This window comes from Rutidosis leptorrhynchoides, chromosome 9 (assembly GCF_046630445.1).
Source record: "Rutidosis leptorrhynchoides isolate AG116_Rl617_1_P2 chromosome 9, CSIRO_AGI_Rlap_v1, whole genome shotgun sequence".
In the NCBI taxonomy this organism is placed as follows: domain Eukaryota; kingdom Viridiplantae; phylum Streptophyta; class Magnoliopsida; order Asterales; family Asteraceae; genus Rutidosis; species Rutidosis leptorrhynchoides.
Genome location: NC_092341.1, coordinates 217,304,618 through 217,317,284, shown reverse-complemented (window position 1 = coordinate 217,317,284; position 12,667 = coordinate 217,304,618).

Sequence of the window (12,667 nt, the reverse complement as noted above, 5' to 3'; positions counted from 1 at the left end):
AATGGTTTAGAAAAACCTGGTGGTTTAGAGGTTCCCGGGTTATTGTTACAATTTAGGAAATACGGACGTTACCGATACATATAAAGTTCATCGGGGTTGGAATCAGGTTTCTCTATTTTTATACCTTTTCCTTTATTATTTTCTTTTGCCATATTAAATTGGGTCGAGGTAATTTCTAGAACATTATCGGAATCCTCATCGGGATCCGATTCATTGGAAAATTGGTAATCTTCCCAATATTTTGCTTCCTCTGTGGAAACACCATTGACCATTTTTAACTTTGGTCCGTTGGTTGATGATTTTCTTTTAATTAATCGATTTACTGTAGGTAACAATATGTTTTCCTCCAGAACCTCTTCTTTTTCCGGTTCCTCCTCTTCCGGTTCCTCCTCTTCTGATTCTTCTTCTTCCGGTTCCTCTTCTTCCGGTTCCTCTTCTTTCGGTTACTCTTCTTCCGGTTCCTCTTCTGGAATTTGTGAATCTTCCCAAATTATATTCGACTCTGCATTATTATTAGGTGAGTCGATGGGATTTGTACTAGTGGTAGACATCTATCACACAATATCAAACACATTAAGAGATTAATATATCACATAATATTTACATGTTAATAATATATAGTTTCCAACAAAAGTGTTAAGCAATCGTTTTTAAAGAAAATACGGTCGAAGTCCAGACTCACTAATGTATCCTAACAAACTCGATAAGACACATTAATGCAAATTTCTGGTTCTCTAAGACCAACGCTCGGATACCAACTGAAATGTCCCGTTCATATTTATTATAAACGTTCCATATTAATTGATTTCGTCGCGAGGTTTTGACCTCTATATGAGACGTTTTTCAAAGACTGCATTCATTTTTAAAACAACCATAACCTTTATTTTATCGATAAAGGTTTGAAAAGTATTACGTAGATTATCAAATAATGATAATCTAAAATATACCGTTAACACACGACCATTACATAATGGTTTACAATAAGAATATATTACATCAAAAATAAGTTTCTTGAATGCAGTTTTTACATAATATCATACAAGCATGGACTCCAAATCTTGTCCTTATTTTAGTATGCAACAGCGGAAGCTCTTAATAATCACCTGAGAATAAACATGCTTAAAACGTCAACAAAAATATTGGTGAGTTATAGGTTTAACCTATATATTATCAAATCATAGTAATAGACCACAAGATTTCATATTTCAATATACATCCCATACATAGAGATAAAAATCATTCATATGGTGAACACCTGGTAACTGACATTAACAAGATGCATATAGAATATCTCCATCATTTCAGGACACCCATCGGACATGATAAAATCGAATTACTAAAGAATTCCAAATTCCAGAATGGGGCTTGTTGGGCCCGATAGATCTATCTTTAGGATTCGCTTCAATTTGGGGGTCTGTTCCCAAATTCTTAGGCTACCAAGCTAAAAGGGGGCATATTCAGCTTCGATCATTCACCCATATAATGTAGTTTCATTTACTTGTGTCTATTTCGTAAAACATTTATAAAATTGCATGTATTCTCATCCCAAAATATTAGATTTTAAAAGTGGAACTATAACTCACTTTCACAGATTTTTACTTTATCGGGAAGTAAGACTTGGCCACTGGTCGATTCACGAACCTATAACAAATATGTACATATATATCTAAGTATGTTCAAAATATATTTACAATATTTTTAATACGTTTTAATGTTTTAAGTTTATTAAGTCAGCCGTCCTCATTAGTAACCTACAACTAGTTGTCCATAGTTAGATGTACCGAAATAAATTGATATATATAATCTTGACCCAATCCACTGAAATGTCCCGTTCTTATTGATTAAAAACGTTCCATATTAATTGATTTCATTGCGAGGTTTTGACCTCTATATGAGACTTTTTCAAAGACTGCATTCATTTTTAAAACAACCATAACCTTTATTTTATCGATAAAGATTTAAAAAGCATTACGTAGATTATCAAATAATGATAATCTAAAATATACTGTTTACACACGACCATTACATAATGGTTTACAATAAGAATATATTACATCAAAAATAAGTTTCTTGAATGCAGTTTTTACATAATATCATACAAGCATGGACTCCAAATCTTGTCCTTATTTTAGTATGCAATAGCGAAAGCTCTTAATAATCACCTGAGAATAAACATGCTTAAAACGTCAACAAAAATGTTGGTGAGTTATAGGTTTAACCTATATATTATCAAATCATAGTAATAGACCACAAGATTTCATATTTCAATATACATCCCATACATAGAGATAAAAATCATTCATATGGTGAACACCTGGTAACCGACATTAACAAGATGCATATATAAGAATATCCCCATCATTCCGGGACACCCTTCGGATATGATATAAATTTCGAAGTACTAAAGCATCTGATACTTTGGATGGGGGTTGTTAGGCCCAATAGATCTATCTTTAGGATTCGCGTCAATTAGGGTGTCTGTTCCCTAATTCTTAGATTACCAGACTTAATAAAAAGGGGCATATTCGATTTCGATAATTCAACCATAGAATGTAGTTTCACATACTTGTGTCTATTTTGTAAATCATTTATAAAACCTGCATGTATTCTCATCCTAAAAATATTAGAATTTAAAAGTGGGACTATAACTCACTTTCACAGATTTTTACTTCGTCGAGAAGTAAGACTTGGCCACTGTTGATTCACGAACCTATAACAATATATACATATATATTAAAGTATGTTCAAAATATATTTACAACACTTTTAATATATTTTGATGTTTTAAGTTTATTAAGTCAGTTGTCCTCGTTAGTAACCTACAACTAGTTGTCCACAGTTAGATGTACAGAAATAAATCGATAAATATTATCTTGAATCAATCCACAACCCAGTGTATACGTATCTCAGTATTGATCACAACTCAAACTATATATATTTTAGAATCAACCTCAACCCTGTATAGCTAACTCCAACATTCACATATAGAGTGTCTATGGTTGTTCCGAAATATATATAGATGTGTCGACATGATAGGTCAAAACATTGTATACGTGTCTATGGTATCTCAAGATTACATAATATACAATACAAGTTGATTAAGTTATGGTTGGAATAGATTTGTTACCAATTTTCACGTAGCTAAAATGAGAAAAATTATTCAATCTTGTTTTACCCATAACTTCTTCATTTTAAATCCGTTTTGAGTGAATCAAATTGCTATGGTTTCATATTGAACTCTATTTTATGAATCTAAACAGAAAAAGTATAGGTTTATAGTCGGAAAAATAAGTTACAAGTCGTTTTTGTAAAGGTAGTCATTTCAGTCGAAAGAACGACGTCTAGATGACCATTTTAGAAAACATACTTCCACTTTGAGTTTAACCATAATTTTTGGATATAGTTTGATGTTCATAATAAAGATCATTTTCTCAGAATAACAACTTTTAAATCAAAGTTTATCATAGTTTTTAATTAACTAACCCAAAACAGCCCGCGGTGTTACTACGACGGCGTAAATCCGGTTTTACGGTGTTTTTCGTGTTTCCATGTTTTAAATCATTAAGTTAGCATATCATATAGATATAGAACATGTGTTTAGTTAATTTTAAAAGTCAAGTTAGAAGGATTAACTTTTGTTTGCGAACAAGTTTAGAATTAACTAAACTATGTTCTAGTGATTACGAGTTTAAACCTTCGAATAAGATAGTTTTATATATATGAATCGAATGATGTTATGAACATCATTACTACCTAAAGTTTAGTAGGTAAACCTACTGGAAGTGACAAGAAATGATCTAGCTTCAAAGGATCTCGAATGGCTTGAAAGTTCTTGAAGTAGGATCATGACACAAAAACAAGTTCAAGTAAGATTTTTACTCGAATTAAGATAGTTTATAGTTATAGAAATTGAATCAAAGTTTGAATATGAATATTACCTTGAATAAGAAAGATAACCTACTGTATATAACAAAGGTTTCTTGATCTTAGATGATTACTTGGAATGGATTAGAAAGCTTGGAAGTAAATTAGTAAACTTGAAGGGATTTTTGAAGTGTTCTTGAAGTGTTCTTCCTATGATGATTATAGCTTGATTATTGAAGTGATTTTTGATGAAGATGATGATTAACTACTGGAAAAATACGTTCATAATAGTGTGTATGTGTTGAGAGAGAATTAGAAAGAGAATTGGAAGTGAAATGGAGTGAATGATGAGTGGTAATTGGTGAGTGGTGAGTGGGGTTAAAAGGAGTTCTAGTTAGTTGACTAGCTCATGGTAGAAGTTAAAATTGATTAGTCATACATGACATAATCAAGAGTGGAATCCCATGCTTGTTTCTATTGGTATATACCTATAGTAAGTACGTTTTGAAGCTGTGTATAATACGGCTAAGAATACGACTAGAATTCTTGATGAAAGAAAAGAATGGGAAAGTAACTGTAACCATTTTCGTTAAGTATGAGTGTTTTGATATATGTCTTGAAGTCTTCCAAAAGTATTTTAATACTTCTAAATACACTACATGTATATACATTTTAACTGAGTCGTTAAGTCATCGTTAGTCATTACATGTAAGTGTTGTTTTGAAACCTTTAAGTTAACGATCTCAATTAATGTTGTTAACCCATTGTTTATTATATCTAATGAGATGTTAAATTATTATATTATCATGATATTATGATATATTAATATATCTTAATATGATATATATACATTTAAATGTCGTTACAACGATAATCGTTACATATATGTCTCGTTTCGAAATCCTTAAGTTAGTACTCTTGTTTATATGTATATAACTCGTTGTTAATATAATTATGGAGATACTTACTTATCATAATATCATGTTAACCATATGTATATCCATATATATATCGTCATGTCATTTTTACAAGTTTTAACGTTCGTGAATCGCCGGTCAACTTGGGTGGTCAATTGTCTATATGAAACATATTTCAATTAATCAAGTCTTAACAAGTTTGATTGCTTAACATGTTGGAAACATTTAATCATATAAATATCAATCTCAATTAATATATATAAACATGGAAAAGTTCGGGTCACTACAGTACCTAAGAGTTAAATAAATTTCGTCCCGAAATTTTAAGCTGTTGAAGGTGTTGACGAATCTTCTGGAAATAGATGCGGGTATTTCTTCTTCATCTGATCTTCATGCTCCCAGGTGAACTCGGGTCCTCTATGAGCATTCCATCGAACCTTAACAATTGGTATCTTGTTTTGCTTAAGTCTTTTAACCTCACGATCCATTATTTCGACGGGTTCTTCGATGAATTGAAGTTTTTCGTTGATTTGGATTTCATCTAACGGAATAGTGAGATCTTCTTTAGCAAAACATTTCTTCAAATTAGAGACGTGGAAAGTGTTATGTACAGCCGCGAGTTGTTGAGGTAACTCAGGTCGGTAAGCTACTGGTCCGACACGATCAATAATCTTGAATGGTCCAATATACCTTGGATTTAATTTCCCTCGTTTACCAAATCGAACAACGCCTTTCCAAGGTGCAACTTTAAGCATGACCATCTCTCCAATTTCAAATTCTATATCTTTTCTTTTAATGTCAGCGTAGCTCTTTTGTCGACTTTGGGCGGTTTTCAACCGTTGTTGAATTTGGATGATCTTCTCGGTAGTTTCTTGTATAATCTCCGGACCCGTAATTTGTCTATCCCCCACTTCACTCCAACAAATCGGAGACCTGCACTTTCTACCATAAAGTGCTTCAAACGGCGCCATCTCAATGCTTGAATGGTAGCTGTTGTTGTAGGAAAATTCTGCTAACGGTAGATGTCGATCCCAACTGTTTCCGAAATCAATAACACATGCTCGTAGCATGTCTTCAAGTGTTTGTATCGTCCTTTCGCTCTGCCCATCAGTTTGTGGATGATAGGCAGTACTCATGTCTAGACGAGTTCCTAATGCTTGCTGTAATGTCTGCCAAAATCTTGAAATAAATCTACCATCCCTATCAGAGATAATAGAGATTGGTATTCCATGTCTGGAGACGACTTCCTTCAAATACAGTGGTGCTAACTTCTCCATCTTGTCATCTTCTCTTATTGGCAGGAAGTGTGCTGATTTAGTGAGACGATCAACTATTACCCAAATAGTATCAAAACCACTTGCAGTCCTTGGCAATTTAGTGATGAAATCCATGGTAATGTTTTCCCATTTCCATTCCGGGATTTTGGGTTGTTGAAGTAGACCTGATGGTTTCTAATGCTCAGCTTTGACCTTAGAACACGTCAAACATTCTCCTACATATTTAGCAACATCAGCTTTCATACCCGGCCACCAAAAATGTTTCTTGAGATCCTTGTACATCTTCCCCGTTCCTGGATGTATTGAGTATCTGGTTTTATGAGCTTCTCTAAGTACCATTTCTCTCATATCTCCAAATTTTGGTACCCAAATCCTTTCAGCCCTATACCGGGTTCCGTCTTCCCGAATATTAAGATGCTTCTCCAATCCCTTGGGTATTTCATCCTTTAAATTTCCCTCTTTTAAAACTCCTTGTTACGCCTCCTTTATTTGAGTAGTAAGGTTATTATGAATCATTATATTCATAGATTTTACTCGAATGGGCTCTCTGTCCTTCCTGCTCAAGGCATCGGCTACCACATTTGCCTTTCCCGGGTGGTAACGAATCTCAAAGTCATAATCATTCAACAATTCAATCCACCTACGCTGCCTCATATTAAGTTGTTTCTGATTAAATATGTGTTGAAGACTTTTGTGGTCGGTATATATAATACTTTTGACCCCATATAAGTAGTGCCTCCAAGTCTTTAATGCAAAAACAACCGCGCCTAATTCCAAATCATGTGTCGTATAATTTTGTTCGTGAATCTTCAATTGTCTAGACGCATAAGCAATCACCTTCGTTCGTTGCATTAATACACAACCGAGACCTTGCTTTGATGCGTCACAATAAATCACAAAATCATCATTCCCTTCAGGCAATGACAATATATGTGCCGTAGTTAGCTTTTTCTTCAATAACTGAAACGCCTTCTCTTGTTCATCCTTCCATTCAAATTTCTTCCCTTTATGCGTTAATGCAGTCAAGGGTTTTGCTATTTTGGAGAAATCTTGGATGAATCTTCTGTAGTAACCATCCAATCCTAAAAATTGACGTATATGCTTCGGAGTTTTTGGGGTTTCCCACTTTTCAACGGTTTCGATCTTTGCCGGATCCACCTTAATACCTTCTTTGTTCACTATGTGACCGAGGAATTGAACTTCTTCCAACCAAAATGCACACTTTGAAAACTTAGCGTACAATTCTTCCTTCCTCAATACTTCTAACACCTTTCTCAAATGTTCACCGTGTTCTTGGTCATTCTTTGAGTAAATAAGTATGTCATCAATGAAAACAATGACAAACTTATCAAGGTATGGTCCACACACTCGGTTCATAAGGTCCATGAACATAGCTGGTGCATTAGTTAAACCAAATGGCATGACCATAAACTCGTAATAACCGTAACGTGTTCTGAAAGCAGTCTTTGGAATATCATCTTCTTTCACCCGCATTTGATGATACCCGGAACGTAAGTCAATCTTTTAATAAAGAGACGAGCCTTGTATTTGATCAAATAATTCGTCGATTCTCGGTAGTGGGTAGCGGTTCTTGATGGTAAGTTTGTTCAACTCTCGGTAGTCGATACACAACCTGAATGTACCATCTTTCTTCTTGACAAACAAAACAGGAGCTCCCCACGGTGATGTGCTTGGTCGAATGAAACCATGCTCTAAAAGTTCTTGTAATTGGCTTTGCAGTTCTTTCATCTCGCTGGGTGCGAGTCTGTAAGGAGCACGAGCTATTGGTGCAGCTCCTGGTACAAGATCTATTTGAAATTCAACGGATCGATGTGGGGGTAATCCCGGTAATTCTTTCGGAAATACATCGGGAAATTCTTTTGCAATGGGAACATCATTGATGCTCTTTTCTTCAGTTTGTACTTTCTCGACGTGTGCTAGAACAGCATAGCAACCTTTTCTTATTAGTTTTTGTGCCTTCAAATTACTAATAAGATGTAGCTTCGTGTTGCCCTTTTCTCCGTACACCATTAAGGGTTTTCCTTTTTCTCGTATAATGCAAATTGCATTTTTGTAACAAACGATCTCTGCTTTCACTTCTTTCAACCAGTCCATACCGATTATCACATCAAAACTCCCTAACTCTACTGGTATCAAATCAATCTTAAATGTTTCGCTAACCAATTTAATTTCTCGATTCCGACATATATTATCTGCTGAAATTAATTTACCATTTGCTAATTCGAGTAAAAATTTACTATCCAAAGGCGTCAATGGACAACTTAATTTAGCACAAAAATCTCTACTCATATACCTTCTATCCGCACCCGAATCAAATAAAACGTAAGCAGATTTATTGTCAATAAGAAACGTACCCGTAACAAGCTCCGGGTATTCTTGTGCCTCTGTCGCATTAATATTGAAAACTCTTCCGCGGCCTTGTCCATTCGTGTTCTCCTGGTTCGGGAAATTTCTAATAATGTGGCCCGGTTTTCCACATTTATAACAAACTACATTGGCATAACTTGCTCCGACACTACTTGCTCCTCCATTACTCGTTCCGACACCATTTGTTCCTTTCGTTCTATTAACCCCTGGTCCGTAGACCTCACACTTCGCCGCGCTATGACCATTTCTTTTACACTTGTTGTAAAATTTGGTACAGAACCCCGAGTGATACTTTTCACACCTTTGGCATAGCTGCTTCTGATTTTTGTTGTTGTTGCGGTTATTATTGTTGTTGGGATGATTGTTGTAGTTGCTGTTGTTGTTGTTGTTGTTGTTGGGCCGTTTGTTGTAGTTGCGATTGATGTTGCGATTGTTGGGATAATTGTTGCGATTATTGTTGTAATTGCTGTTGTTGTTGTATTGGTGATTCTTATCACCGTTTTCCTCCCACTTTCTTTTGACTTGCTTCACATTGGCCTCTTCAGTAGCCTGTTCTTTAATTCTTTCTTCAATCTGGTTCACTAGTTTGTGAGCCATTCTACATGCCTATTGTATGGAGGCGGGCTCGTGTGAACTTATATCTTCTTGGATTCTTTCCGGTAATCCTTTCACAAACGCGTCGATCTTCTCTTCCTCATCTTCGAATGCTCCCGGACACAATAGGCACAATTCTGTGAATCATCTTTCGTACGTGGTAATATCAAATCCTTGGGTTCGTAACCCTCTAAGTTCTGTCTTGAGCTTATTGACCTCAGTTCTGGGATGGTACTTCTCATTCATCAAGTGCTTGCATGCTGACCATGGTAGTGCGTACGCATCGTCTTGTCCCACTTGCTCTAGATAGGTATTCCACCATGTTAACGCAGAACCTGTGAAGGTATGCGTAGCGTACTTTACTTTGTCCTCTTCAGTACACTTACTTATGGCAAACACCGATTCGACCTTCTCGGTCCACCGTTTCAATCCGATCGGTCCTTCAGTTCCATCAAATTCCAAAGGTTTGCAGGCAGTGAATTCTTTGTAGGTGCATCCTACATAATTTCCTGTACTGCTAGATCCAAGGTTATTGTTGGTATGTAGCGCAGCCTGTACTGCGGCTATGTTTAAAGCTAGAAAAGTACGAAATTCCTCTTCATTCATATTCACGGTGTGTCGAGTAGTCGGTGCCATTTCCTTCAAAATAGTCAAATGGAACAAGTTAATCATACAGAATATTAAGAGTAGTTAATAGTATTTCGTAGCATAATATGAACTCATTTATAAAAGCTTTTTCTTCATATTAGCGTTTTATAAGTTTAAATTCGGGTAGTACCTACCCGTTAAGTTCATACTTAGTAGCTAATATACAATTCAACTACTACAATTCTATATGAAAAACTGATTATAATAATATTTCGCGTTCAAACTTTTATACAATATTTTACAAACTTATAATACCGCTTATTTTACATAAAGCATGAAATATAGCACACAATAACTTTGATACAAGATAGTTATGAAGATAATTCTAGCTAGTACACAAGTCGTTCAGCAAAGGCAATAAAGACACGTAATTCATACGTCCAGAAACAAGTCATGCATTCTGGTTTTACTAGGACTACTTCCCATCCTTGGTCTTGTGGAACATAACCGTTATGGCCGTTGATAAGACAGCGTGTTGTAACGTCGTCAAAGGGACGAGGGTTACGTAATGTCCAACAGTCCCGTAACAATCTAAAAACCTCATTTCTTACCCCAATTACTGACTCCGTCACTTGTGGGAACGTTTTGTTTAATAGTTGTAGGCCGATGTTCTTGTTCTCACTTTGGTGAGATGCGAACATTACTAATCCGTAAGCATAACATGCTTCTTTATGTTGCATGTTAGCCGCTTTTTCTAAATCACGAAGTCCAATATTCGGACATATTGAGTCAAAATAATTTCTTAACCCATTGCGTAAAATAGCATTTGGGTTCCCCGCAATATATGCGTCAAAGTAAACACATCGTAACTTATGGATTTCCCAATGTGATATCCCCCATCTTTCGAACGAAAGCCTTTTATAAACCAAGGCATTCTTGGAACGTTCTTCGAATGTCTTACAAACTGATCTCGCCTTAAATAGTTGTGCCGAAGAATTCTGACCGACTCTAGACAAGATTTCATCAATCATGTCTCCGGGTAGGTCTCTTAAAATATTGGGTTGTCTATCCATTTTGTGTTTTTATACTGTAAAATAGACAAGAGTTAGATTCATAAAAAAAAATACTTATTAATACAAGCAATTTTTACATATATCATAAAGCATAAGCACACTATATTACATATATTACACCATACGAATACAACTATCTTATTCCAACTCGCTTGTTTCTTCTTCTTCGGTTTTGGTTCGTTTTGCCAAGTTTCTAGGGATATATGATGTTCCCCTAATACGAGCCGTCATTTTCCACATTGGTTTAGAAAAACCTGGTGGTTTAGAGGTTCCCGGGTCATTGTTACAACTTAAGGACTTCGGGGGTTGACGATACATATAAAGTTCATCGGGGTTGGAATTAGATTTCTCTATTTTTATGCCCTTTCCCTTATTATTTTCTTTTGCCTTTTTAAATTCAGTTGGGGTAATTTCTATAACATCATCGGAATTCTCGTCAGAATCCGATTCATTGGAGAATTGGTAATCCTCCCAATATTTTGCTTCCTTAGCGGAAACACCATTGACCATAATTAACCTTGGTCGGTTGGTTGAGGATTTTCTTTTACTTAACCGTTTTATTATTTCCCCCACCGGTTCTATTTCTTCATCCGGTTCCGAATCTTCTTCCGGTTCCGATTCTTCTTCTGGTTCCGACTCTTCTTCCGGTTCCTCTTCGGGAACTTGTGAATCAGTCCACGAATCATTCCAATTTACATTTGACTCTTCATTATTATTATGTGAGTCAATGGGACTTGTTCTAGAGGTAGACATCTATCACATAATATCAAACGCGTTAAGAGATTAATATATCACATAATATTCACATGTTAAAAATATAGAGTTTCCAACAAAATTTGTTAAGCAATCATTTTTCAAGTAAACACGGTCGAAGTCCAGACTCACTAATGCATCCTAACAAACTCGATAAGACACACTAATGCAAAATTCTGGTTCTCTAAGACCAACGCTCTGATACCAACTGAAATGTCCCGTTCTTATTGATTAAAAACGTTCCATATTAATTGATTTCGTTGCGAGGTTTTGACCTCTATATGAGACGTTTTTCAAAGACTGCATTCATTTTTAAAACAAACCATAACCTTTATTTCATAAATAAAGGTTTAAAAAGCTTTACGTAGATTATCAAATAATGATAATCTAAAATATCCTGTTTACACACGACCATTACATAATGGTTTACAATACAAATATGTTACATCTAAATCAGTTTCTTGAATGCAGTTTTTACACAGTATCATACAAACATGGGCTCCAAATCTTGTCCTTATTTTAGTATGCAACAGCGGAAGCTCTTAGTATTCACCTGAGAATAAACATGCTTTAAACGTCAACAAAAATGTTGGTGAGTTATAGGTTTAACCTATATATATCAAATTGTAACAATAGACCACAAGATTTCATATTTCAATATACATCCCATACATAGAGATAAAAATCATTCATATGGTGAACACATGGTAACCGACATTAACAAGATGCATATATAAGAATATCCCCATCATTCCGGGACACCCTTCGAATATGATATAAATTTCGAAGTACTAAAGCATCCGATACTTTGGATGGGGTTTGTTAGGCCCAATAGATCTATCTTTAGGATTCGCGTCAATTAGGGTGTCTGTTCCCTAATTCTTAGATTACCAGACTTAATAAAAAGGAGCATATTCGATTTCGATAATTCAACCATAGAATGTAGTTTCACGTACTTGTGTCTATTTTGTAAATCATTTATAAAACCTGCATGTATTCTCATCCCAAAAATATTAGATTTTAAAAGTGGGACTATAACTCACTTTCACAGATTTTTACTTCGTCGAGAAGTAAGACATGGCCACTGTTGATTCACGAACCTATAACAATATATACATATATATTAAAGTATGTTCGAAATATATTTACAACACTTTTAATATATTTTGATGTTTTAAGTTTATTAAGTCAGCTGTCCTCGTTAGTAACCTAC